The sequence below is a fragment of the Conger conger genome, chromosome 8 (assembly GCF_963514075.1).
Source record: "Conger conger chromosome 8, fConCon1.1, whole genome shotgun sequence".
NCBI lineage: Eukaryota > Metazoa > Chordata > Actinopteri > Anguilliformes > Congridae > Conger > Conger conger.
In genome coordinates, this window is record NC_083767.1 from 62,533,998 (window position 1) to 62,541,785 (window position 7,788).

Consider the following 7,788-nt stretch of genomic DNA (forward strand, 5'->3'; position numbering starts at 1 on the left):
GTCTTCTGTTTGTTTACTGTATTTGTTATTGTCTAATTTTGTCTGTTATGTACAGGTGCATCTAAAAAAAATTGAATATTGTGGGAAAAGTTCCTTTTTTTCCCCCATAATTTAATTAAAAAAGTGAAACTTGCATACACTCTAGATTCATGACATATAAAGTTAAATATTTCAAGCCTTTTTATTTTAATCTTGATGGTTACAGTTTACAGCTCATGAACTGCTGTGGAAGCCCAGGTTGCTTTGATAGTGGCCTTCAGCTCATCTGTATTGTTGGGCCTGGTCTCTCATCTTCCTCTTGACAATACCCCATGGATTATGGTTCAGGTCAGGCCAGTTGGCTGGTCAGTCAAGCACAGTAATACCATGGTCAGCAAACCCGTTACTAGTAGTTTTGGCATTGTGGGCAGGTGCCAGGTCCTGCTGGAAAAGGAAATCAGCATCTCCATAAAGCTTGTCAGCAGATGGAAGCATCAAGTGCTCATCTCCTGGTAGATGGCTGAGTTGACTCTGGACTTGATAAAACACAGTGGACCAAGCTTCAAGCAACTTGGATTCTGTGCCTCTCCACTCTTCCTCCAGACTCTGGGACCTTGATTTCCAAATGAAATGCAAAATGTACTTTCATCTGAAAAGAGGACACCACTGAGCAACGGTCCAGTTCTTTTTCTCCTTAGCCCAGGCAAGACGCTTCTGATGTTGTTTCTGGTTCAGGAGTGGCTTGACACTAGGAATGTGACTCTTGTAGCCCATTTTCTGGACACGTCTGTGCGTGGAGGCTCTTGATGCACTGACTCCAGCTTCAGTCCACTTCTTGTGAAGCTCCCCCAATTTCTTGAATCGGCTTTGCTTGACAATCCTCTCAAGACTGCAGTCATCTCTGTTGCTTGTACACCTTTTCCTACCACACTTTTCCCTTCCAGTTTATTTTCATGACCTGTAAATTACGGGGAAAAAAAAACTTTTCCACAATATTCACATTTGAGATGCACCTGTATATTTAGAAAACTGAATCACTTCAAGATTCTGTTTATATCCACACTCAGGGCTACAGGTCTATTTACTGGTCATGGAGCATTTCGGGTGCAGACACGCTATATATCTTCTTATCCAACTGATAACTGCTGATTATATTTATTATTACATTGATTAAAGTGTATTATAACAGCCAAATAAATGTCCACTTTTGGACGTCAGGACCAGATGAAATGACCATGGTTACAATACAGATGAGATGTTTCTGTAATACGGCCCTTGATTGCCAAACAACCAGTGAGGGTTGCTATGGAGTGATGAAATGCGGACCCTAGTCAACTGAACCCTCTGGTACCCTGGCCACTGTATTCGCCAAATTACCCCATGGAGCTACTGGCCACAGTCTGCTGAATTATACAGGAAATCCGGAAGGCAGCAAATACTTTTTCATGACACTGTATACGGCTGTGGGGATCCTGTAATACTCTCTAACAGCATCAATTCAAACATGACTCTCAAATCTGTATTGCTACCAGAGCCAGTTTTTAATCACATCTATTGAATACGAATAACAAGGAGGCACTGGTGAAACTGAGATGGCATTCAGGACCAATTGGGCTATTTTTATGTTTAGTTATTTATGATCAGTAAGAGTCATTGTACAGTGTACAATTGCATGCATTCTTATTAGTTTGGAGACTGGGCCTGTGATAGGATGTGAATAATGCTATCGAAGCTATCAATGGCTTCGATAGCTCTGTACACAATTCAAGTGTAATGCAAATGATCTGACATTTGCTGTTTCTTAATCCAAACATGTTTTCACGCTTTCTGTAGCTGGGAAAGTGACTGCAGACCCCAGGAGAGGGTGGAACAGCAAACACTGGACTCCTCCCAATTTCCGGGCAGCAGACAGCGGCGTTGGAACAGAACCCTGTCCTGCCTCTGTCACCTCTAAGGCACTGAGTGACAGCATCTCCAAAACCTCCTGCATAAGTAAGTGCTCCCCTCTCCTGTAAAACCATGGTCCCAAAATCTTTCATCCCATGATACATTTTCTGTTTGTCTTCTTAGCGCTATTGTCGAGTATACTCGACAACATGCCATCCTGAATAAAACAGCCGATTGTGTCAAATAGCCTGTCAAATTTTGTTTATACTCCCATCCATTAGGTGGCAGACATATCGTACTTTATCCCTAGCTCAGAATTTCTTTTCTTCTATATAAAATGTTCGCGCAAGACCGCATTGAATCAGTTTGAGAAATAAGCGAAGCTGAAGTGGAGCCAGTGTGCTAGTGAGCTATTTCAGCAGAGCGATTAAGCAGCGTTAGCGAGTATTTTCATTAGATAGTTGCATAATGACATCGAAAAAGTTTACCTGCGACGATGTGTTGGGTCTTTTATTCTCTGATCCTTATTCTGAAGGGGAAGATCTGCCTTTAGAAAATTACGGTCGGTCGTTTAGTTTTTCTGCATCCCTGCCTTGCAATGACGCAGCTGGACAAAGCGAAAGTGTACACCAAGCACAAAGGTTTGATCCTTTGCCCAACGTAGGTGGTGGGGACAATGATTCACGGGGTCGTACTGCTCATCGGGGAGTTAGCAGACGTGGTATTGGTGTGAGAAACGAAGCTGAAAATAGTGTGGGGGTCCGGTCTTTTTACCGTGCTAGCCAGGTAGCGTCTGTGCGTTCTGACCGTGTGCCTTCCCAAAGTGTCCGCGAACGTGCAGCCAGTAACTTGGGCCCTTTGTCTAACACCGCTGGGCATGTCAGACGAGGTCGAAGTGTTCATAGGAGAGCTGGGGGGAGGCAAGGGGGAGGCGTGGGTCACGATAGCAGTAGCCAGAGCCATGCTAATTCTCACTCCTCGAAACGAGTGGGTGGTACCGGTAAACGTGGTTTTGGACGTAGGGGCGGCAGACGGGGTGTGGGACGTGGCAGAGCTAACATGCGTTTTCTAAATAGCGATGCAAATGCAGGCTTTACGTACTTGACCAATGAGGAGGACTATCAAAATTGCATAAAGAACTTTGATGACCCAATGGGATATCGAGGGGACAGAGAACTCTCCAATGCCAATTCGCCCCTAGATTTTCTGTCACTCTTTCTCTCTGATGATTTCTGGAATTTGTTAGCAACTGAAACAAATCGTTATGCCCATCAGTTTTTAGCCTCCAATCAACTCGCGCCACACTCCAGATTTCACCAGTGGTATGATGTAACAGTTAGTGAAATGAAAGCCTTTCTATCTCTGCATTTGAGCATGGGTTTGGTTGAAAGATCAGAGTTGGAAGACTATTGGGCACAATATTGGCCAACAGCAACACCTGGATTTGGCAGGGTGATGTCCAGGAATAGATTTGAAATGATATTGTCTTTCCTTCATTTTGCCAACAATGAGACGTATGTTGGGAGGGGCCAGCCAGGCTATGATAGGCTGTTCAAAATATGCCCAATTATTGATTTGATCGTCCCACAGTTTTCAGCAGTGTATGGTCCATGTAAGCAGCTGTCACTGGATGAAATGACCATTGCATTCAAAGGAAGGTCAACCCTAAAACAGTACAATCCCAACAAACCAGACAAATATGGCTACAAAGTATTTGTTCTGAGTGAAGCCAAGTCAGGCTATGTGCTACAGTGGTCCATGTACACCGGACAAAGTAGTGAGAATACTGAATTTGGTGCCACACACCTTATTGTCCGTGAGCTGATGGCCCAGTACGCAGGGAAAGGGCACGAGGTGTACATGGACAGTTATTACACCTCACCCGCCATAGCAGATGAGCTGGCAAACAATGATACTGGTTTGTGTGGGACTGTCAGCAGTAAAAGGAAAGGGATGCCAAAGGGCCTTACCCGAGATGAGTTATCTTTGAGCAAGGGAGATGATCCAGTCTTCCTGAGGAATGGAAAAAAGTTGGCTTGTGCGTGGCATGATACAAAGCGTGTCACAATGCTCTCTACCCTCCATGGAAACACATGTGTCCGGAAACGCATCAGGACCAAACACACTGATGGTGGGTATAGAGAGATAAATAGGCCTGTGTCTGTTGATGACTACAATTCATCCATGGGGGGTGTTGACACAGCAAATCAGAGAATGAAAACCTACCTCTTTCCCCACCGGTCAAGGAAATGGTATAATAGAATTTTCAATGCCATTCTAAGTCTAAGCATGGTGAATGCTCATATAATTTACTGCAGCTGCACTGCTGCTCCTCGCAAGCCCTTGAAGGTCTTTGTGCAGGAAGTCATCACTGCTTTACTGGAAGGGTACTCCAGGAAAGAGAGCAAAAAAGGGAGAAAGCGCTCATTGGGAGAAATGCCACAGGGACTCACTGAACGTCACTTTCTCTGGTTGATAATTTCCCAGATTGTGCAGTTTGTTCTGATCGGACCCGCCCTAAAGGCTGCCGTCAGACAAATTGCAGGTGTAGGCAGTGTGAGGTGGGTCTTTGCGCTGTACCTTGCAATGAGAGGTACCACACCATGAAAAACTACAAACAGTGTCACCTGGATGGATAGGCATACATTAGACCTCTACAGGCAAAAGACCAGCCGACTACTTGCATGCTTTCGTTTTTCTGCCAATTATTAGTAATGATTGACACTGTTGTTTTACTATTTACTGTTTCCCTGACCATTTATTATTGTACAATATACCACATAAATGGTGAGGGGCAATTTTATTTTGAAAAAAAAAAAGTAAAAAGTACTGCATTTAATCATTAAAACATGAAATTTCATGAAAATTCTAGAATCCAAAATGGCTGCCATCATATGACATCATCATATGCAAATTTTATGAATATGTAAATTTACTCCCTACATAAACTTTTGGTCATCCTTAATATTTCTCTCATTTACAGTAAGTCTCTATCTCTTATAACTTTTAAGCTCTAGCTTTTTGAAATTTAGATGTCTCTAGTGTATGCAGACCCCTCCAAATCCCAACCATGCTGTACTGTTCATACATAAATGGTGTTTAACTGATACAAACATTGATCGATCCGGTGAGAATGTGTTGGTGATTTAACGTAACGCCAGTGTACCGCCGGGCTTGGCGATAGAGCAGGTGCAGGTGTCAAACAAAGCTCTCATTCTCCAAAACTACTTATCGCAAAAATGTCAACTTGGTATGGAAATGCTGGTAATACCTTCATCTTGTCGGACATAGAATGAAAAAAAATCATGGGATTTTCAGGAGATATAGCTAATTAAGGTAAAATATCCCATTCCAGCAATATTATAGCCTACTTACCCCGAGAAGGGGCGTGGTTATGGCTGTGACGCGTTGCCGGTCTGGTCTTTGAAGTAACGTCACTCAAAAACGCGGCCATATTATGTACAGATGCACAGTGAACTGAACTTCACACTCTGTGCAGTGCACCATCAGGCCAAAATATGAACCTCTGTCAAGGCATGCAGACAAAAGATCACAAATGACAACTATAACCAACCAATAGCAACATGAAATATAAAGACACTAGATAAACTATCACAGAGACAATATGAAATCTTATCAATGGATTAGATCCATTCGACATGGACAAAACAAAACTTGATAATTGCCACTCCGGTTTGCCTGGAAATATAGCAAAGATATCCTAAATGTAGCAATAAAACACATTTATTACAGCCACAGAGCTGTTTAGCCTAATGAAAGACAATTCAAGATTACTAGATGAAAGGCCAGTGTGCTCATTTACGAAGGCTCTCTCTGCTTATGTTTACGTAAATTAGCGAATGCTAGCTAACATTAGCTAACATTAACCAGCCAGCTAACGTTAAGTAGACGGTTAATGCTACCCTGCTTTGCTAGCGTTAACGTTAACAGTTAGTTGTCGACACTGGCATTAATCAATTTGATCTGGTAAGATTCTACCTTGAATGAAGTGGTCAGAACACACTGTTGCTTTGTGAAGGCAGGACATATTTGCGGTTAATTTAGCCATAAATTCAACTAGCAGTAAATTCCTCCTGGCTTGACTCCTCGTATCCTCACCCTCACTCGCTCTCATCGCTGGGATTCTATACAAATGCAAAAGCCTACTGTTCTCACCATCGGAAATTATATTGTGACCATTGTGACCATTCAGGAAAAAAAAGGATAAACACAGTGGTGGGCAGTTTCGTGTTAGTGATGGATTTGAGACGGGTGCGTGGGGGGTTGGACCCAAAATGCACGACTCAGACAAAATGGAAGTAATAAAGTCCCATCAGGGCTTTATTCTGGGAATGTCCAGTGGGCGTAGTAAAAAAAACAAGCAAAGTTCATACACGTGAAATCCAGCCAAAACCAAAGTACAGTACCGAGGGAGAAGGCAGTCTCGTAATCGGTACACCATGCAAAAAGTCCAGTAGCCAGGAAAGCTGTCAGCGGGGCAGAAGTACAGGCGGACGGTAGGCAGGCTCGGGGTCGATGACGGCGCAAGAGTCAAGACTGAAATCTGCTCCGCGGGGCAAAAGCACAAAGACAGCAGGCGAAGTTTGTGGTACAGGCAGGCAATGGTCAACAAAACAGAAGTCAATAACAATGGCCAATAAACAGGTTAACAATGGCTTGATAAAAACGCTCAAAAGTGCACTGACAAACAGGGGGCAACAATTTTGCAAAGGCATGACATGGAACTGATCTTATATGCAGGTGTAGACAGGTGCAGACAATTAGCTTGAGAGCAGCATGCGAATGGAAATCAGGTGTGGATGATTGACAAGTTAACAAGATAATTAGTAATTGTTAGTAATAAACCTATCCTGCCCTAGCGTTAGTAAATTAGTAAATGACATGCACAAGAAACGTAAGGTAATTTGAACACATGGTTAGGATTAGATAGGATTACCCAATCCTGATCTAAAGTTAGTAGATTAGTAAAAAGACAAGGGAAATTGAAATAATTAGGGAAGTGCAAGTGACAGAAAGGGGGGAGAGAGAAAGCATGAATGCAAGGTTTGCAGAAAGACACAAAAAAGTGTATGCTAAACAATGAACAGAACCACAAAACATGAAACAAACATAAATTGTGAGATCAAGTTCGCAACTGTGACATGAATTTAATACATAACGTGACATGACAAGACTAACAATAAAATCGTAACAACTAAACATGAAACGTAACATGACATGAAATGTAACAAGAAATAAAACATAAAAACGTGGCGAGACTAGACTAACATAATACGTGACATGACAATAAAATAACAATGACAATAACTTAACTTGAAACATGACATGACAAACATGAAACGTGACCAGGTTAGTCTATCCATACAAGGGTGCCCTGCTATTCAAGTGACGTCATCGTAACACTATGCATTGGTGTCACCCAGGTTAAATGAGTGAAAGGGGGGGGGGGGGAATCGGACCTTGGAAAAAAAATAATACAATGTTCATATAGATGCATCAGTATATTAGTGTAATATTTTTCAAGTTGCTGTCAAACATGAATGGAGTTTTTGAGCAAATATATAGGTATCATTACGGAGCGACGAAACTAGTAGCTGAAAAGCTGGCCCCTTGATTTATGATGAGGCGCAACTACTGCGGAAATCCTTGCAATACTCTTACTGCCTTGACGACAAAATTACTCTTGTTATGTATGTGATTTCATGCACTAGTTTTTGTGTTCAGTCATAGCACCACTGTATGGTTGCGCCACATCCATATTATTGGTTAATGTAAGACATGCGCATTGATATGTAATAACAGTGACATGCCTTGATGAGTTCAGTAAAGAGAGCTGCAAGCTCAAGTTAACAAGCAATATCGCGGTGTCCATTATTACAGTTAAGGTTGAATGTGTGTGTG